This window comes from Coffea arabica, chromosome 7e, assembly GCF_036785885.1.
Source record: "Coffea arabica cultivar ET-39 chromosome 7e, Coffea Arabica ET-39 HiFi, whole genome shotgun sequence".
NCBI classification, from domain to species: Eukaryota; Viridiplantae; Streptophyta; class Magnoliopsida; order Gentianales; family Rubiaceae; genus Coffea; species Coffea arabica.
Window position 1 is genome coordinate 22,550,608 of NC_092323.1, and position 16,524 is coordinate 22,567,131.

Consider the following 16,524-nt stretch of genomic DNA (forward strand, 5'->3'; position numbering starts at 1 on the left):
ACAGAAGCTTATGGTCAAGCTCAAGAGTGTGAAGATGTGTTGAATGACCCAAAGCCACTTGAACCTTCATTAACTCCAGAAATCCAAACTGCTGTAGACATAGTTGATACTACCTTACAGATTCTAGATGTTAATGAGTGTAACAAAATTGATTCTTGTATTGGATAGAAATATGAATGCATGATCCATCTATAATAGAATATAGTGATATTAAATAATCTTGGAAATTCTTCGAACTCTATATATTGGTTTGCTCTAAGTACATTTATACGAAATGAATGCTTTTACATTAGAATTTTTTTTAAAAAAAATTGATTTTGGTCCATGTGTCTGTTCTGTCATATTAACTCAATGAATTTTCTTGAAACGTGTATAGCCAACCATAAACCAACAACTGTTAAGAACACCAAGAAAAAGAAGTAGGCTAGAGTCACCGCACTGGTTTCCACCACATCCTTCTTGACTGGGTGTTGTTGAACCATCTTACGGTAGTCATCCATGAGAAAATTCTTGAAATTATCAACGGAAAGATAGCCATTAAAATCGAAGCCTTACTAGGGCAAAGATGAGAAGCACTTCTATGAAGATAGACACGGGATTTTCTTCATCTGTTGTCTCTATGCTTAAACAAAGTAGAAACTACAAAGACGATGAAACCGAGCCTACCAAATTGAATTTTTGTTTCTCAAACTAAGATAGATATCGCAGTTGGAATATGTAAGTCCCAAAGACAACCAAGAGGGGGGGGGGGTGAATTGGGTTATTCAAAATCTTAATCAGATTTAGACAATTTTTGCTAAATGAAAATTTCCTTCTTTTCTAGTAATGATCAACCAAGTAGAGTAGAAGACAAGAGCTATATTGATCAGAAACACAAGTATAAACAAGCAATGAGAATTTTATTAAACAGAAAAGTAAATTTGGGGAATCAAACCAAGTGTCTACCAAGCTATCCTCAAACTTGAAGACCACACACTAGGAAGAGCAACTTCTCTTTGATGGAAGACGATCAACTAGATGTACAATGGAGGGAGCACTTCCTCCTTGCCCCAAGCCTCACTTAGTCAAGCTAAGAAGTTTTACAATCACTCAGAAAACCCTCAACAAAGCTACACTAAAGATCCTTTCAATCACAAAAGAAATGCTCACCAGAAATTCACACCACTTTAAAACAAATCTAGCTTTGGAGACTATTTTCTAGCTAAAATATCTCCTGAGATCTTGTAAACAAAGTGTGCAAAAGTCTCTACTTCGTTCAGACCAGTTTGATTTTAAAGGGAACCAGAAATGGGCTTCATCAATGCTTCCAACGGATAGAAGGCAGCTGAAGAGTGTGAGGACTCGTAAAAACTATTATTTTTTTTAGCCTAATTTGTGGCTTAATAAATTATTTAATTGGATATTTGCCTCGAGGAATATTTTCTAGTCTTATTAGACCTAAATACATGGTAATATAACTTCATTATATTTTTAAAGTAACTCATTTCATGAATTAATTTCCTGGAGCGCGTTTAGTAAAAACAGTGAATAGTGCTTGAAGATTTTATCCGCTTGAGAGTACAATAAGTTTGGAATATTGGAGACATGTACAATGGACCTAAATTTGGTATTTTAATGTTTAAATACTCAAGTGATAGTTATTAGTACTGTCGTTATAAGAATTTCCCGGAGGTTTCGCGTTATAGCATAAAAAATTGACGGTACGCGTTTTCACACGCGCGACTTTATTTGAGGAACTTTAGACCCTTGTTTCGAGACAATTAAGAGTGAATAATGTTTATATTAACATGAGTGCATTAGAGGTTTAGTGCACTAGTGAACCAAACGCGCGAGAAAATCGAGCCTAAAAACGTGCCAAACGAGCCTTACAAGAGTTGACTTTGGAGCAATTTTTCACCACACATTTAATCTTCTTTGAGAAGCCAACTTAGATCAAAATCACACTCTCTCTTCCCTCTCCTCATGGCCGGCCAAAACACTCCCTCTCTCTAACTCATTTGCAACAAAAATTCTGCACACTAATCTCAACCAAAACTACCCCAAATCACCTCCAAATCACACCAAACTTGGAGACCACTTAGCAAACCTCTTGGAGGTTGGATTTAGCTAACAAAAGGCTGCATCTTCACGGGTTCTTGGAGCTTCAAGAGGGCCGAAATTTCTGATCTTGCACACCCAAGGAATAGGTAATGATCAACCCTTGGATTCTTGTCTTTTGGAATTTATATAGCAAGATTAAGCTCATGCATGCACTTAGTTAGCTTGTTTATGGTGAAAATGAAATGAGTGGGCTCTTGGTATTCCCACACTTGGGTTGTTGTTGCTGATTTAAGGATTACTGTTGGATTTAATGGTAGTTTAGTGGTTATAATGATGAGTTTATGGAGTGTTATTGTTGGAAACTCAAAGTAGAGGTCTTGGCAAGAATTTCCGAAAATGCCCCTGTTTTGTTCGGCCATAAGAAGGCCCATTTTTGGTGATCTATTGGCATGAACCTGATGTATATATGTTATATTATGTGTGTAAAAATTTTCGTTGGAAAACATTAACGTTTGGTGGGTCAAATGAATTTTTCTCCTAGAAGTGGCAATCTGGAAATCTGTTCCGTATTGCACTGTCCAGCGTTGGCATTTTGGCTATAACTCTGTCCTCGGATGTCGAAATCATGTGCCGTCGGTGGCGTTTGAAACTAGACATTCCTAGCTTTAATTTGGTATAAAATTCACGTTCTGATTCCTTGTGAGCAAGCCGAACCAAATGTTTTAAGTTCGCTGTCCTGTTGCTCTGTTCGTCTGGAATGAAGTGTTCAGGCAGCAACTTGATGCCCGAATTTGAACCAGATGGGTGCCGAATTTGGGAATGACTTCTTCTGTGATGTTTTAGTACTATGAATGTATTTTCCAACGGCATAAGCCATGCTCAATTTCGAGTTAAATTGACTGAGTTGTGACTGAAACAAGTGGACTGCTCTGTTTTGGAAAACCCTAATGTTGGGACTGGTTTGGAACCAAATCTTGGAATGAACTTGTTAGTTGATGTTTTTGATATTAAACACTTACCAAAGATATTATGGGTGTATCTTAGACCCTTATTTCACAAATGAACCATGGTTGGATAACTTTCTTGGTTAGACGATTGGAAATTTGGAAAATGAAAGTCAAAGGCAGATTGCCTTATAATTTTCCTGAACTTTGGTTGACTAATTAACTATCTTACCGAAAGTATTTTTCCCTGAAATTTGATAGAGTGGTACCTTTCATATGGGAGTAAAATACTGCCAATTTTGGTACCAATCCAAGTTCGTTTCGATACCGAATTAAATTTCTAGTGTTGGAGGTTCAAAACTGGAAATTCTTCTTCAGTCTTGAATCTTCCTCAACTTGGGGCTACTATATCTTGGTGCTCGAAACTCCATTTCTCAATCCGCTTGTATTGTTATACTCTTGGATTGTAACACTATTTGATTTCCAAATTTCAAAGGTTAGTTCAAAACAAGTGAATTTTACTGAATTTCCAAAATTGGCCAAAAACCAACCTTGAAACTGTCTTAGTATTCTACAGCTGTAACTTTGATCCAACTTTTGAATACCTTCCATTTGGAATCATGGGAAAGTGTCTTCTAGAAACTTGTAGTACTCGGAATGTAGTTTCCAATGGTATCAAGCTTTCCAATTTTGGACCTACGTAGTGCAAGATACGATTTTTCTAGAATTGACACCCAAAGCTAAAATTTGACAATTTCTTAGAAATGAGATTTTGGGAACTTGCCTTCTTTTCTCGATACCGATTGAACATTTTTAACTCGATTTCATGAAAAATGTTAGTCTGTTTCTTTAGACTTTAAAACTTTACTCTTGAGCCTCGATTATTAATAATTAAGGCCCAATTCATGAATTCCCTTTAGATTGTACAACCTTCTTTGATAAGTAGGAGTTCTAAGTGATAGTGTATAATAGTTAATGGTTGTTTACTCAGGCACTCGAGGGAATCTCCAAGGGGAACTCGGAGCGGACACCTAAAACGCTTGTTTGAAAACTACTCGCTTGTTTTGACTAGGTGAGTGTTCCATATAGGAATACGTAATTGAATAAGTCTAGGACACGCTTATTTCATGATTATTAAGTGCTATGTGTTAAGTATTTACCATACTCATGCCTATTTAAGGAATGTATACTTGCATTGTATATCTACATGAATTGGTTAAATCATTAACCATATCAAATGACCATATGAACTCGATACATGCTTAACTTGCTAGATTGTTTACTTAGTCTACTTGGTTTTGAAAAATGGAGTCGAGTGTGTACTTTATCGCACTCGTTCTCTTTTGAGATGAATAATTCATGCTTGAAAATACTCGAATAACATGACTTGGTATGCTAAGGTTGCATACGTCGTTGGAGTGAATCTCCTCGACTCTCACGTGGTAAAAATGGGATAACGGCCAATGATGGCCTATGCATATGACCAATGCTTGTCAATTAACCGTCAACCGTGAACAGTTAACCGTTAACCGTGAACCGTTTACCAACCCACATGACTACCTGATTACCTGACTATTTGCTCATATGATTTCTAATCTATATGATTATTCGATATCCGTGAATTATATGCTCCCATGAAATCAACTTGTATTGCTTACGTGCTTACGTGCTAAGTATCCACTTGATCACTTGATTATCATGAATCACATGTTATATGAAGTTGTCCATCATTGTTAGGCGAGTGTGTACTTTATCTCACTCGACCTACTCAAATGATGAATTTTACCTTTTGTCGAATTACTTGATTACTTGTGCATGTTGTAAGCTCTAAGCTGAACTTGGGCCCTGCCTCGGTTACTGACCTACTCGAGCCAGGACTGGGCTCGGTCGGGTAGGTTGGAACCCTGGACAACCGTTTCGGTATACTCGAGTATTACCACTGGAGGGATAAGGTGATGGCCAGTCAAACCGAGGGGATCCGGAAGTCATAAGGTGCAGATGACCGACAGAGTTCCACTGGAACACCGTATCCTTCAATGTGTGTTTATTTTACATAATGATAACCGTTTTATGAAAACGTGCCATACCTATGATATGCTCAAATTACCTGTACAATGATTATTGCCTCATGATAACATGCCATTGTGTAACCTTGAACCATGCGTATGATATGCCCAACTTATTTGATTTATTTGAACTGTTAGAGTGTCTTGGAACCTCACTGGGCTGTGTAGCTCATACCACGTTGTGGATTTCTTTTACAGGGTTCGAGACCAAGGGTGCTCGTGAGTAGTACTAGATTGTTTTCTTTTGAAGACTTTAAGTTATATTATAACGGATGGCTATAGTACCCCTTTTCCATTGGGTTGTATTTAAGCTTGAAAGCTGCATAATTGTAAGTGTGAGATATTCGAAGTACTTTAATTATGTATTGAGGTTACTTAAAGTATTTCGAGCTTTTGAATGATCGATTGTAGTGAGTCCCGGCGAGAGTTGGGCAGGCGTCCCGCGGATACCCTTTGGTTCGCCTTAGGGAGAAGTGGGGGCGTCACAAAGAGTCAACTAGCCGTTGGGGCTGTCGGACGTCCGACGATCAAATCATCGTCCGAACCAATCGTCCGATGGCATCCAAGTTGACGTTCGGACGTCCGATGCGTCTTGATCGTCCGACACCGCAGCGTCCGATCGTAGGCAGAGAGTTGGCAAGTTAGCTTGGAATTTTTCGGACGTCCGATGCGGTTGATGAGCGTCCGATGGCAAGCGTCCGATCCTTCCGGACGTCCGATGCTTCCTCACGAGCGTCCGACAGAGCTTCCTTCTTGATGCTCTTTATCCTTTCGGACGTCCGACAGATTCCTTTCGGCCGTCCGACGTGAGTATCCTGTTTTTGCTTCTTCTTTTGGTTGAAATGCATTTCATGACCTATTCATACTTGATTCTTTGATATGTAAAGACACTTATAATCGAAGAAGGTTAGATACATTTCAAAATACTTTGTGATCATCAAAACCAAGAATAACATTCTCCCCCTTTTTGATGATGACAAAACAAAGGTTTGAAATGAAATTTTATGATTGCAATGAAAACTTCCTCTTTCAAAATAGACAAGAACTCCCCCTGTCTTAGTGAATCACAAAATTTGAAAATTTTGGAAAACTCCCCCTCACAAGGCTGCCCATCCGAGTTAATCAATTAAGCATATCAGCCAATCCAAATTTAAACAATCAATCCAACATATCCTAACATTACCAATCATCAATCATAACCATCTCCCCCTTTTTGTCATCACAAACGGGCAACCAATCACATCACCACATCCACAAATTCACAAATTTAGACAAATTTACACATCAAAAACTTAGACCATCAATCAGAATAGACAATCCACAAATTCATTACATTCACATAAGCAGAATAGACAATCATTCATCAAAATATTCAGACATCCATCAAAACAGTACTTAGACATCCAAAATGAAACTTAAAATATCCATTACATTACACATTCATTGTTGAATACTACAAAAACATAAAAGAGACAAACAACATGCAAATGTCCTAAATGATGAACTAAGTGGATCCAGTTGTCCTCCGAGAGAGCTGATATTGATCAAGATCCTCCTCTTCAGTTTCTTCATCATCTTCAGCAGCCTCTTCAACTGGTGCCTTGCCTTTATCTGATGTAGAGGTGCCATGAGGAGTCACAGGGGTTGAAGAACCAGGATCCGGAATTGATGAACTTGGATCAGTGGGGTGTGACTCTTTGTCATGGGAAACTTCCTCAACAACAGGGGGGGAAACAGGAGGTTCTTTTTGTCTAGGAAGGCAGTTTGTTGCTCAGAGGACATAGTGAGCATTAGACCATGTTCTAGAAGAAGAACATGCTGTTTGAGTTCACGAAGGAGCTCAATTACTTCATCACTGGAAGAGGAAGATGCTTTAGTGGCAGACTTCCTAGGGTGAATGGGAGTGAGTGAAATGGGTGAAGGATCATGTGCAGTCTTAGACCTAAGTTCACTAGAAGATGCACCCTTATAAGCCCACAGATTATCTTTGAAAACAAGATTTTTTCTTTCAAAATACCCTTTTGTAAAGGCATAAGAAGATGCTTCTTTAGGACAAACACCTAGAATAGGGACTTTGTTAAACTCAAAAATCTTTTGAATAAACTTTCCATAAGACAATTTTCTGCGAGAATCAGTGGCATAGCGAAGTAAGAACTTGCACATGACAAAACCAAAATCAATACGAATTTTTTCTTGAAAACAATAAAAGAGGTACAACTCCATTTTGTTTGCATCAGTTCTGTGCCCATCAGTGGGCACAAGCAGGTTTGAAATGATGGAAAAAGCAATTAAATTCACAGGAGCCAGATCATTCAATTTAGCATCAGCAGGTGAGGAAAAACTTCTTTTGAAATAGGTTAACATTTTTGTCCCATCAAAATGATTTGCAGCAGTAGGAAGCTCTTCATAAGAAAAGAAATTAGCAATCTTATCTTTGCATAAACGTTCAATGGTAGTATTTAAAATGGAGTTCACAATTTCAGAGTCAATGATTAAGTCTACCCCATTAACCCTGGAAAATATTTCAGTTGGGTCAGAACCTTTCCTTAGATTGGCAAAAAATTGATGCAACATATCAGGATAGTAGACATTTGGCATAGAAATAAGATGTGACCATTTCTGGAAAGCAAATAGACTCAGAATGGATTCTAAACCTATGGAGCGAAATTCAGAGGGGTTTACAGTTCTTTGAGGGATGACACCCTTCTGGGATATCCAGGAGTATTTGTCTTTCGCAGCATCATCAAAGAATGTAGGAGGAGGGGCTGATTTTGGAGGCGGTTGAGAAGATGTCCCCTGTCCAGATTCAGGCTGAGAGGAGGGTTGTGGTGTAGGCCGTGGCATTTGACCCTTGATAGCTCCTCTTTTGAAGCGTTTGGATGTCCGTTTGACAGTGGGAAGACTCTCATCCTCATCCCTGAGTGGATGCTTGCGTCCGGCAGTAACTTTTCCTCCCCTTAGATTCACCATTGTGCGAAATGTGTGGAATGAGGGATGCAAATGATGCACACAGCAGTAGGGAAGTGAATCGTACAGAAATTTTGGGACACAAAGTCCTTGAACAAGATTTGACAGAGCAGTTATGAGAAAGTAGGGTTTTGAGGGAAATTTGGGAATTTACGAAATGTTTTGCGATTCGATGAAATAATTAGGAGAAATGAATCGCAATCAATCAGGAAAAGTTTTGTTTGAATCAATTTGGGAATGAGAGCTTCAGAATGGTATGAATTTGAGAGTGAGAAATGAGAGGGTTTTCGTCCGAGAGGAAATAGAAAAAAAAATTGAAGCAAATGAGGGAGAAAGTAGATTTAAAAAGTGATCCGTTGCACTGTCGGACGGCCGAACGAAGTTTTGTGTCCGACAGTTGCGTCCGAACAGGTGCAATTCTGGAAAATGGCTGAAGAACATTATCGGACGTCCGTTCATCTTCTTTCGGACGTCCGAAGACTTTGAGAAATTTTAGGATGATTTTTCGATTATTCCTAATTTTGATCTTAGATGAATGAACTGATCTAATGGCAGAGTTTTGGTAAAAATATCAGCAAATTGATCTTTAGAATAAACATAATTTACACATATGTCACCTTTTTGAACAAGATCACGAATAAAGTGATGCTTTATATCTATGTGCTTTGTCCTAGAATGATGAATAGGATTTTTGGTCAAATTTATACCACTAGTATTATCACAAAATACAGGCATGCAGTCATACAACAATCCAAAATCATTCAAAGTGTGCTTCATCCATAAAAGTTGAGCACAACATGCACTAGCGGCAATATATTCCGCTTCGGTTGTAGACAAAGATATTGCATTTTGCTTTTTGCTAAACCAAGAGACTAAACAATTTCCAAGAAAATGACAAGTTCCACTAGTACTCTTTCTATCCACACGACAACCTCCAAAATCAGCATCCGAATAACCATATAGTGCAAACTCATTAGATCTAGCATACCAAAGACCATAGTCTAATGTACCTTTCAAATACCTAAAAATTCTTTTTACAGCATTTAAATGTGAGTCTTTTGGACAAGATTGAAATCTAGCACACAAGCAAACAGCAAACATAATATCAGGTCTACTTGCGGTTAAATAGAGTAGACTTCCGATCATACCTCTATATTGCTTTTCATCCACATGATTACCTTCTTCATCTTTGTCAAGCTTTGTAGAAGTGCACATTGGAGTTCCAACTTGCTTTGAGTCCTCCATGCCAAACCTTTTCAGCAACTCCTTGGTATATTTTGCTTGATTTATAAAAATTCCCTCAAGAGCTTGATGTATTTGAAGTCCAAGGAAGAAATTTAATTCTCCCATCATACTCATTTCAAATTCACTTTGCATAGTGGTGGAAAAATCCTTGCATAGATACTCATTAGTAGCACCGAAAATAATATCATCAACATATATTTGCACAATAAGAAGGTCATTCAACACTTGCTTAGTAAAAAGTGTGGTGTCCACAACACCCCTTTTGAAACCATTTTCAATTAAAAAACCACTTAGTCTTTCATACCAAGCTCTTGGAGCTTGTTTTAGACCATATAAAGCTTTAGATAGTTTAAACACATGACTTGGAAATTTTGTATTTTCAAAACCGGGGGGTTGATCCACATATACTTCTTGATCAATAAAACCATTTAAAAAGGCACTTTTAACATCCATTTGAAACAATTTGAAGCCTTTAAAGCATGCAAAAGCAAGAAGCATTCTAATAGATTCTAATCTTGCTACGGGAGCAAATGTTTCATCAAAATCAATTCCTTCTTCTTGTGCATATCCTTTAGCAACTAATCTGGCTTTATTTCTTACAACAATACCTTTATCATCTAACTTATTTCTAAAAATCCACTTTGTGCCAATGATAGGCTGATTTTGAGGTCTATCAACAAGTGTCCAAACTTCATTTCTTTCAAATTGATTAAGTTCCTCTTGCATTGCCAAAATCCAGTTTTCATCCTTTAAAGCATCATTGACATTTTTGGGTTCAAAAAGAGACACTAAAGCAAAATTGTCAATCAATTTTCTAGATGAGGAACGAGTGTTTACCTTCTCGGATGGATCACCAATTATAAGCTCTTTTGGATGATTTTGGCTGAATTTCCAAGCCTTGGGAAGATCTTTGAGTGAATCATCATTTTTGTCTTCATCTTCCTCTTCTTGATCATTATGAACTTCATTTTCCATTTCAGTTGCTGCTGGTTTAGAACTTCCTTCATTTCCAAATGACAGCTTTTCCATTCCTGCTCGAACACCTACATCATCATCCTCACACGGACTTTTGGAATTATCATCATTGGTTTCATCAAATGTTATATGTATAGCTTCTTCAATCACAAGAGTCCTTCTATTAAAAACTCTGTATCCTCTTTTATTTTCACAATACCCCAAAAATATTCCTTCATCAGATTTTTTATCAAACTTACCAAGATGTTCCTTTAGATTCAAAATAAAACATTTACAACCAAATACTTTGAAATAACCAACTGTAGGTTTCTTATCAAAAATCAGCTCATAAGGAGTTTTCTTTAAGATAGGTCTCAAGAGAATTCTATTCATCACATAACATGCAGTGTTTACCGCTTCAGCCCAAAGATATTTAGGCAACCTACATTCATTTAACATAGTTCTAGCAGCCTCTTGGAGAGTCCTGTTTTTCCTTTCTACAACACCATTTTGCTGTGGAGTTCTTGCAATAGAAAACTCATGAGTTATGCCATTATGATCACAAAATTCTGGAAAACCACAATACTTGAATTCTGTTCCATTATCACTTCTAATTCTAACAATTTTTAATCCAAGCAGATTTTGCACTTTAGCAAACAATGAAGTGAAATTCTTGAATGCATCATCCTTATGAGCAAGAAATATTACCCAAGTGTATCTAGAATAATCATCTACAATCACAAAACAGTATTTCTTACCACCCAAGCTAGAGATTTGAGTAGGGCCAAATAAGTCAAGATGCAAGAGTTCTAAAGGTTTGGAAGTAGATACACACTTCTTTGGTTTAAAAGAAACTTTTGTTTGCTTTCCAAATTGACATGCATCACATATTTTATCCTTTTCAAAACTGATTTTTGGTAAGCCTCTAACTAACTCCTTTTTCGAAATTTCCTTTAGTAACTCCATGTTAAAATGACAAAGTCTTCTATGCCACAACCAAGGATCTTCATTTGAAGCTTTAAGACATGTTAAGCTAGAAGAATCAATTTTATCAAGAACCACAATATAAATGTCGTTGAACCTCTTACCTTTGAACACAACATTGTATTTGGAATCAAGTACAATGCATTCATACTTTCTAAACAACACATTCAAGTCTTTATCACACAATTGACTAACACTAAGCAAATTATAACCCAAGTTATCAACTAAGAGCACATTATGAACAAAAGTTTCACCATCCTTACCAACATCACCTATTCCAATTGTTTTAGCTTTCACATCATCACCAAATGTCACTTTTCCACTTGATTTTGATTTCAGCTTTATGAACAAAGATGGATCACCGGTCATATGCCTTGAACAACCGCTATCAATGAACCATTTGGACTTGTGTGAGCATTTTTCCTGAAAAGAGAAGGTGTTTGGTACCCATTTTAATTTTTGGGTCCATAATAGTTAGCATTATATCTAACTAACCACATGCATTTCATCCCTTTGTTCAGATTTCTTTTCACATAGCAATCACTTTTCAAATGCCCTCTTTGACAACAAAAACCACACATAATGGAAGAGTCCTTAACATGTACTGGTTTGACATATCTTAATCCACCTTTTCTATATGTTGTGAAACCATGTGCATTTTTGTTGTGTGCAAATGTTCTTTGAAAAATAGTAGGATGTGTAGGTGACATGTTCCTTTTGATAAACTCCTGCTTTCTTGCTTTCAACGTCTCATCCAATTTGTCCATTCTCCTTTTTAAATCACCATGTCTTTCCTTCAGCAATTTACAAATATTTGTCTTTCTATCAAGCTCATTCTGAACATCAAATCCGGCTCTTACAAGACATTCATTGTCAGTTTTTAGTTGTTTATTTTGTTGAAGGAGACATGCATTTTCATGAATGAGAAAAGCAATTTTCTGTTTTAGCTGCTTGTTCTTATCATAAGATTCCTTCAAAGCATTATGCAGTTTTTCAACAAATGATTCAAGATCATCATCTTCTTCATCATCACTTTCAGATTGAGAGTGTATGGAAGTTACCTCATTATCTCCTATAGCCATGAAGGCCATTTGAGCTGATTCTTCCTCTTCTTCAACTTCCCCTTCAGAGTTGCATTCATTCCAAGTAATCTGGAAGTTGTTGAATCTTGGCTTTCGATCAGCTTTTCCATCTTTCATTTTCTTCATGGGGCATTCGTTTGCATAGTGTCCAGGCTGTCCACATTCATAGCATTTGTCCACTTGCTTCTTGTTGAATTCTTGTTTTCCTTTGTTCCTTGCATTTGATGAATAATTTTGGAATTGATTGCTAGGTCCTCCCTTTCTGAACTTCCTTTTATTCAAGATTCTTTTGAAGCCTCTTGTGATGAGAGCAAGATCATTATCATCACCATCCGAATCTTCATCATCCAAGTGAGATGGATCATCTTCACTTTGAGTAATCTTTAGAGCAATATTTCTTTTTGCTCTAGCATCCTCTTCCTCCTGCACTTTTGATTTCAGTTTTAATTCATAAGAGGTTAGTGAGTTAATGATAGATTCAATAGGCACAGAACTTAAATCCTTAGCCTCCTCTATTGCAGTCACTTTATTTTCCCATTCTTTGCCCAATGCATTGAGAATTTTTCTGTTCTTTTCTCCCAAGGTGTACTCTTTGCCCAACACCTCGAGATCTTTGATCAAGTCAGTGAACCTGCAAAACATTTTGTCAATATCCTCAAGAGGTTCAATCTTAAAAGATTCATACTTTGTGACCAAGATGGCCTTTCTCTGTTCTCTCACATTGTCACCACCCTCATGGATTTCTCTTAACTTATCCCACATTTCTTTGGCTGATTTACAGCCTTTCACTCTAATTGATTCATTTGAATCTAAGGCACTATAAAGAACATTCATGGCCTTGGCATTCAATGTGAGGTTAGTCCTGTCTTGAGCATTCATTTCAGCTCTCATTTTTGGCCGAAGCAGCCCTGTATCTGCATCAAGAAAGTTAGCTTCATGCGGTCCTTCACTCACAATAAACCATAGTTCAATATCAATAGATTGTAAAAAGATAATCATTCGTTCTTTCCAGCTAACATAGTTAGAGCCACTGAACATGGGAGGCCTAGTAACAGATTGCCCCTCAACAAACATAGCATGACTGGTTGTCATCTTTACTCCAAGCCGTTAGAGCTTAATCTCAAGGAGACCAAGCTCTGATACCAATTGTAAGTCCCAAAGACAACCAAGAGGGGGGGTGAATTGGGTTATTCAAAATCTTAATCAGATTTAGACAATTTTTGCTAAATGAAAATTTCCTTCTTTTCTAGTAATGATCAACCAAGTAGAGTAGAAGACAAGAGCTATATTGATCAGAAACACAAGTATAAACAAGCAATGAGAATTTTATTAAACAGAAAAGTAAATTTGGGGAATCAAACCAAGTGTCTACCAAGCTATCCTCAAACTTGAAGACCACACACTAGGAAGAGCAACTTCTCTTTGATGGAAGACGATCAACTAGATGTACAATGGAGGGAGCACTTCCTCCTTGCCCCAAGCCTCACTTAGTCAAGCTAAGAAGTTTTACAATCACTCAGAAAACCCTCAACAAAGCTACACTAAAGATCCTTTCAATCACAAAAGAAATGCTCACCAGAAATTCACACCACTTTAAAACAAATCTAGCTTTGGAGACTATTTTCTAGCTAAAATATCTCCTGAGATCTTGTAAACAAAGTGTGCAAAAGTCTCTACTTCGTTCAGACCAGTTTGATTTTAAAGGGAACCAGAAATGGGCTTCATCAATGCTTCCAACGGATAGAAGGCAGCTGAAGAGTCAACTAGCCGTTGGGGCTGTCGGACGTCCGACGATCAAATCATCGTCCGAACCAATCGTCCGATGGCATCCAAGTTGACGTTCGGACGTCCGATGCGTCTTGATCGTCCGACACCGCAGCGTCCGATCGTAGGCAGAGAGTTGGCAAGTTAGCTTGGAATTTTTCGGACGTCCGATGCGGTTGATGAGCGTCCGATGGCAAGCGTCCGATCCTTCCGGACGTCCGATGCTTCCTCACGAGCGTCCGACAGAGCTTCCTTCTTGATGCTCTTTATCCTTTCGGACGTCCGACAGATTCCTTTCGGCCGTCCGACGTGAGTATCCTGTTTTTGCTTCTTCTTTTGGTTGAAATGCATTTCATGACCTATTCATACCTGATTCTTTGATATGTAAAGACACTTATAATCGAAGAAGGTTAGATACATTTCAAAATACTTTGTGATCATCAAAACCAAGAATAACAGAATAGTCAAGCCATTTTCATAAGACTATAATCATATAGAGTATCCGAGTCCGACTTGTATCTAGTTTGGATGGCAGTAAATGTGGCCTTAGGATTAGGCATATCAATGGGTACAGTATGGATTAGATCCTTTTGATATCCCACTACAACAAAAATGACCTTTAACGGCATTTAAAAGTGTCAGTAAAGATAATCTAAGCTGACACTTTACTTTTCCTCACACCTCGGACAAGTGTTGTCCCTTCTAATGTGGGGATAGGTTCGTACTATTCAAGGTGTTAGGAAAACTATGCTATTATAGCATCTCATCTGCCAACAAAAATCCATTTTCTTAACAATGGAAAGTATCAGAATATTGTCGAAGTTGTTGAGCTATGCTGACACTTTTAACTGCCCGGATTTTTTTTTTTTAAATAAAGAAGCAACCTGATTGTGCTTCCTGCTATACATTCCGTCAACCATATACCCAAAGGACTTGTAAAATTATCCCAAAGAATAGAATATTGTCGTAATTTAAAAGCAAAAGCAAAAGCTAATGCTCAAATATAATTTATTGAACTAAGTGTCAGTAACAAGTACTAACATAGCTAATCGAAACTGGGTTACAGAGATTGGCACATAACTGGGTTACAGAGATTGGCACATAACAAGTACTATTATAGCACCCATAAACTGGGTTACAAAGATTGGCACATAACAAGTGCTATTATAGCATCCATAAACTGGGTTACAGAGATTGGCACATAACTCTGAGGAATGACATGACCAGCTGCTGCAATTGGTGAACAATCACGTATTGCATTGCCTTGTGGCATGAGCCTAAAGACGAGAGATGTCCTGCAGGGCAAAGTGTACTGATCAGTTGAGAAATTTCTTCAACCTATGACATTCTTGGGCAACTATCAAATTACACTTAAGCACCAATATCTACCTTCCGCCACTAGAACGATGTGAAACCGCAGGCCTCAGACCAGCTGTAGCATGGATGAGAGCCTTGCCTGTGAGAAATAAAAGGTCCCCAAGAACAAAGCCACTATCAGCCAGGTACCAGCGGCCATGGGGGTCACAAACCTGGAAATAATAGGAAAGAACTGGTGGATAATTAATCAAGAAAAACAAAGTGTTGAAGCATTACAATTCCAAAAATGATCTAGTTGAAATGTAGAAAAAATGTATAAGCAGTTAAAAAGGAATCCAGGAAATTAGTATATATTGTTGCAACCTAACTACTGATCATTAAAAAAAAAAGTCCAAATATAGGTTACAACACCTGAAGTCCAGGAGCATCTGAGGAAATTAGCGTCAACAGCCCCTTCTCTACTTCACCAATTCGACTCAGCTTTCCACCTCCCGTAGATCCTTTTCCATTTAGTGAGTGTGTACTGGAAAAGGTTGCAACAAGCACTGATGAACTAAATTGTTAGCAGGCAATGGGCTATCGTCAAGCAAGTGGTTGAAAACACTGCTGATACATTCTAAATACAGATAAGAAAACACTAAAGTAGACCACTAAAAGCAAGCATATATACTCCAAAAAACATGACTTCTATTTTAAGTTCAAAATAGAAGTCATCTCTAAGAAATCCCCACAAGCATCTTGATATGATAAAAAGGAATCAATCCAAGAAAATGATCAAGAAATGTAGGCCACTAACTCTCACTCCTCCTCGGCTATTTGCCCCTTCTCACTGACATAGATACCATCAAGGAACTTCCGGATATCTTTGTTCTTCACATGGCATTTCTGTCCACAATAAGAAAAGGTTGTATATTAGCTATTTAGCCAGATGAACTACATTTTAAAGACAAGTGACAAGGAACAAAACTTGTAGATTCAAATATCATAAATATGGCACAGAGTGTCTCTGACTTGGTTTATCAGGGCAGCAGATCGGGAAACAAGCTCAATGTCATTGCCATCCAACACCAATTCGTCCTTAACCTTCTCAGACCAGATAACAGTGACTTCTTCAAGCATATCCACCTTCCTCACCTGATGCAGAAAACATCACACATTACA

General features: G+C 37.7%; 2 long non-coding RNA genes across 3 annotated transcripts; one reads left to right on the plus strand and one right to left on the minus strand.

Annotated features, from left to right (window-relative positions):
- Positions 1-1,787: 1,787 nt before the first annotated feature.
- LOC140011020 (uncharacterized) lies at positions 1,788-5,451 on the plus strand. Of its 2 annotated transcripts, XR_011818247.1 has the most exons (3): positions 1,788-2,186; positions 3,976-4,056; positions 5,249-5,451. It is a non-coding gene; the product is annotated as an uncharacterized lncRNA (long non-coding RNA). The 2 variants fall into 2 exon arrangements; XR_011818246.1 differs by lacking the exon at positions 5,249-5,451 and having other exon boundaries at positions 3,976-4,354.
- A 10,729-nt stretch (positions 5,452-16,180) lies between these two features.
- Positions 16,181-16,497, minus strand: LOC140011506 (uncharacterized). Its single transcript, XR_011818691.1, has 2 exons — positions 16,375-16,497; positions 16,181-16,248 (listed from the first exon to the last, which is right to left on the minus strand). It is a non-coding gene; the product is annotated as an uncharacterized lncRNA (long non-coding RNA).
- Positions 16,498-16,524: the final 27 nt, after the last annotated feature.